The 15,965-nt window shown below is 49.9% G+C and overlaps 1 protein-coding gene and 1 pseudogene across 8 annotated transcripts in view; both read left to right on the top strand.

Annotated features, from left to right (window-relative positions):
• C3QH19orf38 (chromosome 3q C19orf38 homolog) overlaps positions 1 to 15,965 on the top strand; it is a 415,371-nt gene that overhangs the window by 12,068 nt on the left and 387,338 nt on the right. The window lies entirely within an intron of this gene.
• LOC138448210 (U6 spliceosomal RNA) lies at positions 6,503 to 6,568 on the top strand (annotated as a pseudogene).

The following is a 15,965-nucleotide window of genomic DNA, read 5'->3' as shown; positions in this document are numbered from 1 at the left end:
CCCAGTGGTGTTAGCCTTGGTGGTCGCACCGGCTGTTCCTCGGCCTGTTGGGCAGGCATCGGTGTGGGTGTTCCTGTTAGAGGTATGGGGGCAACCGCACTTCCAACTGTACCTCGAGCGCTGTTCCTAGTGTTTGCCCCTGCACTCACCCCAGACTGCTGCACTGGCTCTGACCCAGAGGAACCAACCCCTTTATCGACTAAGACTTGTAACCCTGTCCCCCCGAATACTGTCTGGCTTGATAGTGCCAGTGGGTTAGGTTGGGTGATTCCCACAGTTGTTCCCAAGGTCCCACTGATGGCCGCTGGCTGTGGGGGGGGCTCTCCAGATTTCCCTCATGGCCGTGCTGGGTGCACCAGCCGTAGGCAACACGGATGCCCAAAATAACTTCAACATTTTCCCCAAGGTCTCATTCATTTTTTCGCTCATTCCCGCAACAACCACTGACAGAGAACTCAATAAATCATTACTAGATGGCACGGAGGCGGGGCGGTAAAGTATACGTTGCTGTGATCCCAACAATATCAGAAGTGGGCCCCTGTGTGTTTTGGGGTGGGTTCCCCTCAGTGGTAGGTGCTTGTGGCGGGACCGCCTCAAGTGGTATGACCGGTGTCTGCTTGGCCCTGCTCTTTCTAGCCATCTGTTTCTTTGAAGTTGGTGTGGTCTGGACCCCCACCCCCAGTTGCAATAACTCCCCACCAGGTAAAACAGGCACCGCCTTACCCTTTGTGCCAATTGGTGCCCTTTAAAGTTTGGGTGTCAAGACAGCTGGTAAATCAGTAAGTGGTGGGGTGTCATGGACCGCACACACTTGCTCCTGGACAATTTGTTGGTGAGGGAGCAGCCCTTAACCCTCCTCCAACATTTGTTCCGCCCAGTCCCTTCCCCTTTTGCGCATCTGTTCCTGAAATCGAGCAAACAACCTGGCCTCATGGAATTTGTCGCCAGATGTGTGTTAGGAAAGGTTTCATAATTGTATGTAATTTTCCCTCCATGTGTACACCCCCAAACATTCTGCTGCTGTTTAAGCACCATAGACTGACTTTGCCAGAGGAGCACAGCCTTCAGCTGCACTCCTCTGGGCTTTCACTCGCTTCTTATGGGGAAACTGACATGCTCTTAAGACAGTCAATACTGGGAGACTTTGTTTCCCTCAGTCATTTTCCTTATGTTGCAACCTTTGTGCAACATGTAACAAGTGTGCAATGTATCTTACCATACAGCACGCTTGGGTCTATAGTCATTTCCAAAGGCCCTAGATACTCTCACTGGACTTTATTTATGAACTGTGCAGATGTGTCATGGACAGGACTGGTGGCAGCTATTGTTTCCCATTATTTTTTAACCCTTTCCTGCCATGTTAACCGTGTTTGGCACAAATAGGTGGTCTGGCTCCAAAATGGCCATGCCACAAGGTTCTTTGTCCTGTCCTTTGGCCATCTTGCCCCTTCAACCACCCCAGTTCGAGCTGACCCGGGCCAGTCCTTATTTGGTCATGCATTTTCCCGCGAAACACAATGCTTTCCCGGGCTTCTGCATGCCTTGTGTGTGTGCCTCCAAGATGTGGGCTGCAACGTCTGGTTCCAATACACATCCTGGGTGCCAGAGGGTCTGGAGTGCCATGAATGATTGGGACCACTGAGGTCCGTGATTGGGCCACGTATGGCGTGTGTTTGTGAGCAGATCTCCCATTGGGTCCTCTTAGTTTTGGCACAAAGGGAACTTTGGATAAGAGGAGGCCAAAAACACTGATCCCATGTCGATCTCTGGAGTTCTCGCTGAACGAAGGATAGGATACAAGTATCCTGAAACTACAAAGCTGAGTCAAGGAACCGCTGGTGACCTGCTGGAAGGTTTAGCACCCTGAGTCTGCTGTCGTCCTGTGGGACTCCTCTGCATCTGATCGTTCTAGAAGGTCTGCAAAGACGCTTCGACCCATTGGAATAGTGGGACCAACTATTCTTGCCACCTTCATCAAAACCTGCAAGTAAGATTTCTCAGAAGTGTCCCTGGGCCAACCAGTGGGCTGACCAGCTTACCCAGTTGCTTTGCTCTTTCATCGCCACTATTTCAAGGAGGCCTAGCTCTGTGTCCGCAGCACCCTCACACCAAATTTTGTACACTTGGCATTCCCAGGTCTGAAGTGAGACAAGTGCGTCAGCACTGGAGCATATGGGGTTACCGTGTTGCCCTGCCGCGGCAATGACCCTTGCAGGTAAGAAAACAATTATTGGAAATACAGGACTCTGCGCCAACAAATAAAGTTGATTTTATATCATAGTTACTGATTTATTAATCATCAAAAACCGTTGAGCCCATAAATGATAACATAAGGTATGCTGCATTTGTGGCCCTCTTGCCCCTGAAGCCTGCTGCAGTGAAACTGGGTCGATTCCTCCACCTGGAGTGGAGAAATCGCCACTGTTCCGTTTGGAAATCATCGCTGTATCTCAGGAACTGAAAGCAGCAGAGACGTCCTTTTTGTCCCGTTATAACCTGCAAGTGAAGTGGACTGAACTGGCGAAGTTTGGGTCCGAGAGCACCTGGGACCGGTGGTTACTTCCTACACTAACCAGTGGCCCCTAGTACCAGGGCCCCTTTTTACGCATGAGTGGCCCCTGGGGGCCCCTCTCCTTTCCACTGCTAGTGCGAACTAGCGACTCCATCCCGCACTGTGGAACTGCCTCTGCCTTCAAGTGGAGGTCCTCCCTGAATAGTGGGAACTTATTCTTCATCGCCTCCTTCACCTTTCTGAGCTGCTCGAGACCCCCGAAGAGACCCCGTTTTGCCTATTGGAACAAATGCGTGTGCTTGTATTGCATTTACTATTGAGCACAAGGCTCCTCTCTTCGTAGGGCTTGGACTGCCTCTTAGTTAGGTGTGTTGTCGATGTCAAAGGGGCCTAAAGACTATCTGCACTGCCTGTTTTCTCCCCACCTAGGTTGTGGATACCTTTCGTGCATTTAACCCTTTAGACCCCAATGGTCTTGTATATACATTGTATTGATAGTGTTGTGTTGGTTTACTTAGTATTGCTGTGATTCTTTTGCTATGGTCTGAGTTACAAAAGCCTTGTAATAAATGTGTCTATATTTTTGATCTAACACCTGTCTGGGGTAATTTGTAAGTGTCCGTGCTCTGTGTGCTCATTGAGGCCCTTCAGTCACCCTCACCCTTCCTGAGACCTAGTCTAGTCTTGACTGCCTGCCATAGCTACCCTGATTGCTCTGGCTTGTCCAGAGGTTATCCTGTTCCAAGAAACTAGGCTTGCCTTCTGAACCTCTGCCCACCAGGTCAGAGTTCAGAAATCCATTTTAACAATGTGTCCAAAACGAGATCAATCCCGGAAAACATGTCTGGTGATCCTAAAGAAGACATGAGAAACCTGTAGTTGAGCAAAAAAAAAAATCTCTGTTAATTCATGTGTTATTATGCCCAAGTAGCCACTGGTAATGCCCCACTGCGGTCCAAGGAATCAAATCTATTGGTTTTACAATATCTAGTAATCCCTGCTATGGGATTCCTTGCTGAAGATTGCCTTGGATCATTGGCCCACCTCTCTTGGCAAGTTAATACAAGCTCCCAGTAGTTTGCCATGCCACCATGGCTCCCTCATTGTAAGTTTAACTGCATTGCAAATTGTCACCCTGAACCACAATCTGCTCTCTTCACCGTACCTTGCTCCTTGCAACACAGGTTCTCTTTCCCTGTGGCCTATAAACCTGTTTATGGTACAAAATAACAAATTATCTCTTCAACATTTAACCAAACCACTTTTTGCAGTGTTTCTCTCTTTTCTCCTCTATACCACGCTCCCCCCAACTTGCTCTGAGATGCGGTTGCATGGAGCGCAACAGCCTCCTTTCCAGTTAATTCCCCAAGCGGTAACCACACTGATTAACACTGTAATCCCCTAATAAACATAGTGCATACAAGAACACAACTGTTGTGAAAAACACTACTATGCTTGGGAAACCTTCCGCAGTGCGGTGGCTGCACGCAATCGTTTTCATGCAACTTTTAAACAAGTGCGGCTAAATAGTAAATGTTGTCACTGTTCCGTGTCGTCCTGATTCCAAATAATACCGTTCTTACGTTTGACACCCGGCTTCACTAAACAAGGCTCATTGAACCACCCCAAAAAGGTGATAGCAAATCCCGGATTGAAGCGCTCTGAGGGGGGGGGTAGGTGCGTGCATAGAAAGCCGCCCACCAGAGGCATTGCTAGGGGCGGGCTGAGGGGGCTATAGCCCCGGGTCTTTTGGTTGTAGCCCTGGATAAAAGCTCAGGCACTACAACCAATAGGGTAGATAGGCCCAAGTCCCGACAGTCCCGACATTAGCTTAGCCCCGGATCTTTTACAGACCTAGCAACACCCCTGCCGCCCACAGTGGTTACCATACTGGATATTTTCCCCGGCGTGCAAGCCCTACTGCCGCACAGCGGCTGACCCCGGGCGTATGCCCCAGGCCCCGTGCAGTACAAAGTACGGCACGATGGAGGGCCTGGGGGGTTAGGCGCAGGGTGGGGGAAACAGAACGGCGCGAAATACAAGGGGAGGGGCAGCCAGCGGCGCCCCCACCCTCAGCGTTGCTAGGGAAACCCCACACGGATGGGGGAAAGGTGTGAGGAAAGCAACAGGGGGGCAGGAGGAAGTCCAGCCCCCCCCCAGAGGGACAACAAAGGGCCAGGGGGGTATAAGTACCCCAAGGAAATCCAGGATGGGCACAACCAGGCAAGGAGCTCACCTCACTCGGGTAAGCTCCTAAGGCCTGGAAAAGGGGGAGAAGGAAACATTTTGCCTCTACGGGCTTATTTCGTTACCTCCTTCATTTAAAGGACCAAGTTTGCCTCTGCGGGAAAGCGAGCAGCGCGGCGTGGCAAGGAAAGAAGGACTCATCGCGGCGGGGAGCAGCAACCAGGAAGCTACGCGGGCAGCAGGCACCGGATCGTGGATTTTGTTTCATTTTTCCAGGTTTCGTTTGCTGCAGTTCCTGACTGACGAGGATGGTTTTCAGTGGCGGTAATGCTGTGCAGTCCATGACCATGAAGAGGACGTTTTCCAGTTGGGCTGAGCAGGGAGGCCGTGCAGTGTTTCCGACCGAGAGGAAGAAGTTTTCCAGTTGTGGCGCGGGTTCCAGCGAGGGGGAACTTCGTAGCAGCCATGAAAGGGCGGTCGGTAAGGAGCCGGTTCAGCAGTTGGAGCATGCGCTGGGAATGCTTTGGGGCTTCGGGGCAGGGAAAACGGGCTGCAGCGAAATACTTGCAGCAGTGATCGGGTGCTTCACAAGTTGTTGCGTCGGCCGAGTGGCCAGAAAAAGAATAGAGTGCTGCGAGCGACGGCCTGGCTTGTGGCGAGCCACTAGCACCAGTTACCCAAGAACCAACCAGGACCGAGTTCGGCGCAGCCCTTCCGGCCGCAGCACATTGCCCGCCACCATCAGCAGAGGAATCTCAGGAGGAGAAATACCGCAGGCTCCACAATTTGAACAGCGCGCCTGACGTAGAGGACAAACAGAAGGGACGGACATCGTCCCAACCCCTCCAACCCCTCCAGCCTTGCCGCAGTTCGTGACATTGCAGTAAAGACGGTGTGCAGGAAAAAGGCACACGGACAACCCGCAGCGTCCGCCGGAGGCAAGGACAGGCAAAGCAGATCCACCAGTCCGATTTACCCTCAGCTTCGCACGGAGGCAGCAGCTGGCAAGGATCGAATGCTGCCACGAGAACGTAAAACAGGCCAGTCACTGAATTGACAGCGCAGTGTGCGTTCAGTGCACACATTGGAAGCAGGACGACACGGAGCAGACCAGGAGCATGGGGGGTGGGGGGGGGGCAGCGTCAGGTCAGTTCACAGCTCCGAGAGGGAGCCAACTAACAATGCCCCAGGCCCCGTGCAGTACAAAGTACGGCACGATGGAGGGCCTGGGGGGTAGGGGAGTTTTAAGAATGGTGTCGCATGTTGCGCGACGATATGCATACATTTTATGACACAGTTGCTGTGATGGCATGCCCCTCTTGCGGCCACGGCGGTTTATGGCCGCTATGCAGGTATTTTGATGGAAATGTTGCTTGGATGGCAGGCCCCCTTTTGCGACCACGGCACCATGGGCGCACCAGTGACTAGCACTTGTTTAAAACTGTCGTGGGAAAGGGGCTCCTGGAGTGCTTAGGAGTGAGGATGGGAGTGGTAGCGCCCTCTGGCCTTAAGTGGGAGTCAAGGGTGTTATTGGTAGCCATGCGCATGTAGTAAAATAAGGAAAGTTAACGAATGGAGGTAAATATTAGGGACCGAGTTGATGAGGCTGCCCCTGTTTTCCCTGTGTGTGCATGGGGACTTCTCTCCTTTCTGTGTCGAGGGTGATATCACGGGCCGCATCAGGCACGGTGGATCCGAAAATCAGTATGGGGTTGCCGGGGAAGCCCGCATTTAGGAGATCAAGCTGGTTAGGGCAGCGTTCGCCCAGGAGACAATTAAGCACCTGAAGAAAGGAAAGGCACGCCGAGAAGATTAGCATGGCCCCTGCGCAAGGATGACACGCAAATTCGTGAAGCGTTCCATATTTTAAAAGCACCCGTGGCACAATCAGTAAATGCAGTCAGCAGTAAGCATTAAAGGGGCAGTACGTGCCGAATTAGAACAACGGTCGGAACAGGCAACACGGGAAGCCAGACAGGGGCCCGGTGAAACAATACAGGAGGAACAAGGCGAGCGAAGGCAAGTCTACAGGAAAGCCAGAAGAGGCAAAAGTCGGGAATGACGGAAGAAAGAACAAGAAGAGCGCAAGAATTCAGCGCATGGGCCAAAAAGGCAGAAAAAGACCATGGGGCCAAATGGGTGCTGGATGTGATGCAAAAGGAAGAAAGGGCTAGGGCAATGTCGCCCCTGCTGCTAGAGGATTCCACGGACAGCAACGGGGAAGCCGCGGTACCCCAAGGACAGAAGAGGGCAAGAGAAGTGGCGGAAGAGTCGCAGGAGCCACATAAGAACATGCTAGACCCAAGAGGGGCACAGGAGCAGCCGGAGGCGCCGTTGAGGAGTCAAAGGAAAGGTACGGTGAAAAGAGATAACAGAGTTGGGGAAAAAATGGTGAAAAGGTTAAAGGCATGCAGCACGGTTCAGGGTAAGTCGCCCAGAACCTGGGAGCATGGAGCACAATGGGTGCTTGATGTAATGAATAAGGATGAAAAGGCAAGGGCAAGGTCGCCTTTGCTGCTAGAGGAGGCCAGCTGCAGCGAAGAGGAATACCACAAGGCCAAAGGAGGTCGAGAGAAGACCCAAGAGGGGCACAGGAGCAGCCGGAGGCGCCGTAGAGGAGGCAAAGGAAAGATACGGTGAAAAGGGATAACAGAGTTGGGGGAAAAATGCTAAAAAGGTGAAAGGCATGCAGCACGGCTCAGGGTAAGTCGCCCAGAACCTTGGAGCATGGAGCACAATGGGTGCTGGATGTAATGAATAAGGATGAAAAGGCAAGGGCAAGGTCGCCTTTGCTGCTAAGGGAGTCCAGCAGCAGCAAGGAGGAATACCACAAGGCCAAAGGAGGCCGAGAGAAGACCCAAGAGGGGCACAGGAGCAGCCGGAGGCGCCGTTGAGGAGGCAAAGGAAAGGTACGGTGAAAAGAGATAACAGAGTTGGGGGAAAATTGGTAAAAAGGTTAAAAGCATGCAGCACGGTTCAGGGTAAGTCGCCCAGAACCCGTGGAGGGAAGGTTAAGAAGCAAGAGGCAAGGGGTAACGTCTTCAGAGACGAAAAGTAGCGAAGGTAAAGAGGGGGGCCATTTAAAGGCATGAGTGAATAGGAAGGGAGTAGTGAGCAATAACGAACAGAAAAGGGGGGCCTGGACCAGTGGGCAACGGGGTTCCCATACGACAGAGGGTGGCACAAGGAAGTACGCCAGGGTCTATTCTCCAGGGAACGACCACCAGCTTACCGGTGACACCGGGAGGGGTCACCACTGTAGCAATACAAGGGGCAGAAGCAGTAATGGCGAAATATGGCAGGCCCTCAGTCGTTAAGGACGCCCAAGGCCGGTCCATGAAGGCGCAATCATGGTATATGGATGAGAAAGTGAAGGAGAAAACATGGTGAGAAAAAAAAAAAAATGCATTGATATTTTTTCATTAATGAGTTGGCAAAAGAGAGGTCAAAATGTAGCAGTAGAGGACATGAAGGAGGATGAGAAGGGATCATTAAAAGGGCACCAGTAGCAAGGACCCCTGTTATAAGGGGAGGGCGGCTTTCCAAAGATTGTACATTGTTATATTGCAGAAATACACAGATGACGGGGTGTCACTTGTAACATACCAACAGAAAGTCTTAAAGGTCTACAAAGCATTTGGGCATAATGGGAAAATAATGATAGAAGCAAAGACAGGTACAAACATCAGGATACGATAATAACGACAAGGAATCATTTGAGGTCAGGGGAACAGAACCTGTGGGGCAGTCAATAGGGGACACAAAGAGGACGGCAGAACAGACCACCAACGGTGCAAAAGGGGTGGCAGGGGAGATAGCATGAAAAGCATAGCTGGGAGCATGGAGCACAAGAGGAAGGGCAGGAAAGGGGAAATGCCAAAGTGTCCATTAAGCTTACACGAATAAAGCATCGGGAAAAGGAGAATATGGCCGCGTAGATGGCAGGAAAATAACACCCACACCGGGAAAAGGCATGGGTTCCACGAATAAAGCTCCGGAAATAATTAAGAGGTTAGCCATAAGGCTGACTGGAAAAGGAAAAAGATGGCCACATGTATGGCAGGAAAATAACGCCCATACTGGGAAAGGAATGGGTTCCCCGGAGAAACATCGGAAATAATGAAAAGGTTAGCCACAAGGCCGACTGGAAAAGGAAAATATGGCCACGGGTTGGCAGGAAAATAACGCCCATACCGGGAAAGGCATGGGTTCCACGAATGAGCACAGGAAATAAGGAAAGGGTTAGCCATAGGTTTGGCTGGAAAAGGTAAATATGGCCAGGTGTATGGCAAGAAATTAACACCCACACCCGAAAAGGCATGGGTGCCACGGGAGGAGAAGCGGAAATAGCAACAAAGAGGTCCGAGAAATAGGTAAAACCAAAGGAACCAGGGCGAGTCAAAGAGAATCAGGACAGGAACGTACATAACGGGTAAGCAGTACAAAAAGCAGGTAAATAGGTGATAGCGTAAACAGGACAAGACGTAGGTAAAATGTCAATGGCCAACAGGGGCGATTGCTGTTAAAAAAGCATTGGCCCAGGGTAAAAGGAAAAGATGGGCAGCAGCACATTTGTCTGCGGCCGCATATACCAGAATGGTGGCCGGGGTGACGGACCCAACAAGTAGCACACAGATAAGGAATGCAATGAGGGGTTGGGCAAGATTGCAAGAGCAGGGTGGGATGCAGCGGAATTTGGGACCCACCCGTTCTGAACAGGGGCAAGCCACTTCAGCATGGGCAAGAGGCCTGGGAGCGAAAGGCGCAAAGAAAGTTGGGGGGGTTGGGTAATGCACCTTGGGGGTAGTGACCTGGCCAAAACAGATAGGGGCGGATTGATGCGCAACATGTGCGAGTCATCAAGGGCTATAGCTCATTGCTGGTGGGAAACCAACATTTCTGAGATATTTACACGCAGAGTCTGGTACGGGGCGCGCAGGATGCAGGCCATTGAAATTACAAGGAAAAAGCTAAACAAGGCAGTGGAAAGTTATAGTAGGAGTACAGGGCCCCAGTGTATAAAGCATGGCTTATCACAGAACATTCCGGAGAGGCGCCACCAAGACGGCCTAAACCTATCCAGCTAAGGGATGGGACAATTTTCAGATAATATTCTCAGAGCCTTAGCAGCGCGAGGATGCAGTTAGGAGCGCGTTTTTGGGGGGACCTGAGCGCGGCCGAGGCGGCACCCACTCAGGTGTGGCGGCACGTGTCCAGGAACGGATGCCCCAGGGTAACTAAGACGAGCCGAGGAGAAGGCTGGGCATCTACAACCCCTGGACACGAAGTCCCCAAAAAGCGAGTTGGTGTTATTCTGTGTTTGTTATGATTATTATTTGGTGTTATTTTCTGTAGAAAATAAACAAGCCTACGGCCTATAATTTTTCCACAAACAAAAACCTGTCTGTACTATTCTTTCGGGGGAATAGGGTAATAGGAATAAGAGCGACGGGGGGGCCCCCACTACTCAGCCTATGCCCCAGGCCTCGTGCAGTACAAAGTACGGCACGATGGAGGGCCTGGGGGGTTAGGCGCAGGGTGGGGGAAACAGAACGGCGCGAAATACAAGGGGAGGGGCAGCCAAGCGGCGCCCCCACCCTCAGCGTTGCTAGGGAAACCCCACACGGATGGGGGAAAGGTGTGAGGAAAGCAACAGGGGGGCAGGAGGAAGTCCAGCCCCCCCCAGAGGGACAACAAAGGGCCAGGGGGGTATAAGTACCCCAAGGAAATGCAGGATGGGCACAACCAGGCAAGGAGCTCACCTCACTCGGGTAAGCTCCTAAGGCCTGGAAAAGGGGGAGAAGGAAACATTTTGCCACCCAACCCACCCAGCAGAAAAAAAAAAAAAAAGGCAAGGAAAGGAGACAGAACAAGGAACAGGAACGCCGAGTACTTTCTTCGGTACACGGTAGTAGAAAGTCGTAGGCGGCGGCACGTGTCCAGGAACGGATGCCCCAGGGTAACTAAGACGAGCCGAGGAGAAGGCTGGGCATCTACAACCCCTGGACACAAAGTGCCCAAAAAGCGAGTTGGTGTTATTCTGTGTTTGTTATGATTATTATTTGGTGTTATTTTCTGTAGAAAATAAACAAGCCTACGGCCTATAATTTTTCCACAAACAAAAACCTGTCTGTACTATTCTTTCGGGGGAATAGGGTAATAGGAATAAGAGCGACGGGGGCGCCCCCACTACTCAGCCTATGCATTTTTTCGTTTTCTTGTAACATAGAAAAACAAAGCCATGCCCCGTGGCACAGCGACCGTCCCTGGGCGAATCCCTGGCTGTAAACATGCTCAGTAATTCCTGCTGCCGCCATTGCATGTTTGAACCTTCCCAACCAATCAATAAAACAAACAAAAACAGCTTAATACCATGCAGCGCAGCAGCCGTCCCAAGGTGTCCCAATTGCCATGCGCTAATACCAGGTGCAGATATTTTGCCTTTAAACATTTTAGAAACCGCGTAACTCCCTAGGCCGATCTTCCTCCCGGAGGAGGGATGAGGAGGTCCTCCTGCCAAGGGGATGGGGGCTGCCAGTGGGGCGTCCCGCTATTTGGCATGTCCCTCTAGCGCCCCCTACGGGGGCTTGGACACTTGCTGCACTACTTAATAAGGGCCTGCCAATTACCTCCCCACGGTAACAGCGCCGCGATGCCCCTTCCCCTGGGTGTTTGTGTGCTTTATAAAGAAATAAAGAAATGCCTAGTTAACCCCTGATTGGAAAGATTATGGTGAATTTCAATCTGAAAGGCTGCAGGAGAGCTCTCGTGACTTGGCAAATATGCCCCTTCCTGTAATAAAAAGTAAAATACCCTTTGTTAAGCTGCTCTGTGTATTTGCATGATGTCTGATATTTGTACACACAAAAAAATACTTTTTTTTAGGGTACAGAGATCTCAAGTTTCCCGTGGCCATGCGTCAAAAGGCCAATCAATCTTTTTTGCTTTGACTTCTGGGACTTGTAGTTTTCCTTAATTTGAAATGCAAATGTAAAATCGTAAAGTCCCAGAATCGAAAGTGTAGAGACACATTACTGGATGGCCTTCTAACTTTCTTACTAAATAATGACTGTAATGTAACCCAATTCTGATGTAAAACAAAGGCTTGTAATACTTTGCATTCTTGAAATTGTAGTGGGTTATTTTCATTCCCGTTTTAATTGGTTTTAATTGCACCAGTGGGGACTGGCTCCTGTTGCACTATTGTGCAAAACCTCCCCTCCGTGAAATGTTCCTCCTTTTCAAGGGGAAAAATTCAAGTTGCAAGCTACTAGCCGCCCATAACAAAATCACTCGCCACCTCTGTTCTGTACCCTCACATAGCACACAATTTTTTTTATCGCAAAGAGTCACATATCAATAGCCAGTAGAGGTGGGCGAGCCTGGCGAGGCCTGGGCCGGCACAGTCTCAAACGGGGGCTCCAGCCCGACCCTCGTTTAGGGCCGGTACCCCTGGACGCCACTGCCTCCACCATAGCTGAGCAGTGTCCTGTTCACATCTCTTCGAGGAATGGCGAAGGAGGAAAATGAATAAAAAGCAGCGTTGTGTGCAGGCCCACCCACAAGGGAGGCTGAGGGGCGGGGCATTTGCCCTTATATCCTATCGGGTCTTTAAGGTTGTTTTATAATGGCTCTACAGGAGACTGGAGACCTCGCACCTGCCTAACTATACCACAGCGTTACGTTCCTTTCACCCTCCCCGCCCTATGGCTTCCTCACTTCCGTCCCCGAGGCACCCTGGCCACCATTTATTTTCTTTCCTTATTGTGTATTTTTTTTCGATTTTTGCCCACGCCGCTGCAGTACGGGAAGAGGGCTCCAGCGCGTGGGCAAAATCGGAAAAAAAACACAATAAGGGCAAGAAAAATAAAGGTGGTCCTGGTGCCCTCCCTGCGGCACCCGAGACGCCATTATTTTCTTTCCTAATTGTGCATTTTTTTCCATTTTACCCGCACCGCTGTAGTCTGGGAAAAGGGCTGCAATGGCGCAGGCAAAAGGGAAATTGTTTGGGAGAATTTTCATTTCAGTGCTAAATTTCTCCCTCTTTCGAGACCCCGAGCTCTTTTGCTGGACTTTAGGACTTTGGCATTTTAACCCTGGAGTTAGTGAGGCCTTGTTCTTGCTCTCATGTGTTTTGATCTGATTTGGATTATGTGTTTCCTCTGTTTTTGGAGCCTGACAAACTCCCTAGGCATCTACCTTGTGTATGGTGACACACACACAGCACCTTCACTGCAGCTTCACAGAGAAATCCTTTACATTTCTCTTAAGGTTCAAATACCTTTTCGTGTGAGGATTACTGTTCCCAAGAATAGTAAAGTGAAATTGACTTTACTTGCCTTTTCGCTTCCTAGGTCCAGCACACCCCATCTTATGTGGAGTGCTGGGGGGGTTACTTAGTAGCCCCTTTTCCTACTTACTCATGAAAAAAATGTGATGTTACCCTCACGACTTTATATGGCTGGTGGCAGTGGTTTAATTTTCCTACCATTGTGCTTTTCTACCGCAGGCTGAATCCTCAGCTGCAGTGTAGCACCCATGGGTGACCCTTTTGGCATTTTTGCCGCAATTTTTTGTACAGGTGACATTTTTGCTGCAATTATATGACTGCATATCCTTTTTTCGCCATTTTCTGTTTGTGAGATCTTTCTTAGGTTTTACTCTACGCGAAACCTCTGGCTCCTGTGTGTCTGGCAGGGCAGGAAGCGAGGGAGGTGCCCAAAACTCATTGTCCTTAGTCTCCTTGGTTACCTGAATGCAGCCAGTGCTGATTGGCTGGCTGGCTGCCTGTCCTTGCAGGACAGCCACCCTGCTGTGTGAGTGACAGCTAGGCTGTGCATGAATGGGAGACACTGCATAAAAGGTGAGGCTTTAGGAACTGAAGACAGAGTCGACCACTAGACGAAACATCCGATGAAGGAATTGTGAAGATAAGCTTGCTGCATCCTCCTGCACCGTTTAACTGCCCGGTGAAGCCCTGCTGCTGTGCTGAAACGGCTTTTCCTAATAGACTAGAGAAGCTCGAGAAGGGACGACTTCTTCCCTTGGGTTGGTGGTACCAACTAACCCCAAGATGAACCTTGCTGGAAGACCTTCCCCAACTGGCTGTACTTCTTTGCTGCTTCTGGAACCGAGTGCCAGGGGTCGAGAAATCTGTAATCGAGTGCAACGTCTTTAAGCCGGACCAAAGCTCCAGGAAGGTCCTGAGGACCGACCCGAAGCAGGACGACCCAAGCTCGAGTCACCTCACCAGAGTGCTCACCAGAGTCACCTCACCAGAGTGCTGTAGCCCATTTAGTGGCCAAGATCCGCGGTGGTGCTCTTTGCCGGTAGCTGAAACCGCGAAGTGCTGCTGAACTGAACCTCTGAACTGCTGTGCAGGAGTCCTCCAGACAACCTCCCTCTTGCCCCCACGACTGAGGCCCAGCAACCCAGGATCTGCAAGTCTGCAACCAGGATAGAAGCCAGCTGGATCCTCTTCTTCAAACCTAAAATACTGTGCTGACTAACGGGTACTAGCCTCTTGTCTGTAGCTTGCTTGTCTCAGTTGAGATTTGCAGTAGCTGTCTTTCTAGAGTTATTCTTGCTTTAACTTTTCACAAGTGTAACAGCTTGTGGCCCATAAGTGATTTCCTACAACAAACTCTCTAACTTTGTGCAAGACCTTGTACTATCTAAGAAGTGCATCAGCTCCATAGCCATTGTTCAAAGTGACCTTGGCTGTCCTGCTCCCTTCAGACTCTTCTGTCCCATTGACTTTGATTATAACCGCCCCTCTGTCCTTCATAGGCGATATATTGGGTTTTTACTGCTGGGCAAAGTTTCTATCTAGACTTCATTGGGAGATTTTAAAAGTGCTCACATGCTCTGAGAACCCGTTAACCTTTTTCCTTCCATTAACCTTGCCTTTTCCACAACCTCAGAATTTTACCAAGTACGAAAGTGATATATTTTTTTATTTTTTTATGGTGTTTGGTTTACAGCAAACCATTACATACATTACATATTTAGTTTAAATTAAAAACATCATTACATTTCACAGGCTAAATATCATTTAGTACAGAAGTACAAAAGTTATATATAGAAGGGTGTAGGAAGTGTGTATGAAGCATCTCTAACGGATGTCAACTTGCTTATCTTGATTCTGAGAACGTGTTATGAAGTGTATTTTTGTTGTTGCACGTTGCCCTTTTTAAAGATTGCTTATTTAAAACCGACTGTTAAATAAATAAATGAATAATAATTTTACTAGAAAACACTGAGTGTAAGTGTTGATTTGAATACCTGTCACTATGAATATGTGTAATAACCCTACATCTCACATGGACCCCTCTTGAGATAAGCCTGGCTGCTCAGTCACTCTACCAACCGGTGTAGTACAGACTTATACCAAAGGTTGGGTTAACTATTGCCAAGAGGACAAGGCTGGTGCAGTCTCCCACACGGTGCTGCATACAATCTTGCCTAACAGAAATAAATACATAAAAAGAACAAACAAAATGTGGCACAGGTGCCCACCCTCTGGATTTATATGGCTATGCTCTTGGCTCAGCCCGTGGTGGGCTCCTAGAGCCAGTCCTGACCCCCAGCTGGGCCCTACCCAGGAATTCCCTGGCTCCCCCAGGTCTGCTCGCCAGTGGCGTGTGCACATGTTGCACCCTGTCATGTGTTGTTTCGGTGTTGGACTTCTATGTAAAGATGTGTTGTTGATTAGGGGCAGTGGGGGACAGGGGGGGTTGTTGTCATAATTTGCCCAGACGTCCACTCAATAACTAATAAATTTGGAGGTTGCATGTAGTTGTTTTTGTCCATATACACAATTCTTTCTACAGCTTTTATGCCTTGCATCCTGCATTATGAAATATTATGTTAAGTCATGATATGGCAGGTCATGTTATACAATGGCACACACTCAGGGCCTATCATTTGTAGTCCATTGCCCTGTACAATGCTTCTGATGGCCCACTGGCACCTCAAAGACACCACAACCATAGCGCCAAGTTTACATGGGATTATGGTACAGCACATCTTGGCGTGAACTAGCAACAGGAAGCCTTTAGGCATGGTCTGCTTTTGTGTGATGGGTGTTTTTTTTCTTCTAAAAAGGGATATGTAAGACCTGTGAGATAAACATTGGAGGGGCAAGGGGTTAAGTGCAGCAGTTACCCCTTATGTCCCCTCCATGTCTCTCAGTGCACCCCTCACTGATTGCTTAGCCCCATACTTGCATTCGCATTGCAGTTTGCCGTTAGGAAGGCCCCACATG

Source organism: Ambystoma mexicanum, chromosome 3q, assembly GCF_040938575.1.
Source record: "Ambystoma mexicanum isolate Mex_15411 chromosome 3q, UKY_AmexF1_1, whole genome shotgun sequence".
In the NCBI taxonomy this organism is placed as follows: Eukaryota; Metazoa; Chordata; class Amphibia; order Caudata; family Ambystomatidae; genus Ambystoma; species Ambystoma mexicanum.
Note: the sequence above shows the minus strand (reverse complement) of the source record. Positions and strands in the feature narration are given on the sequence as shown.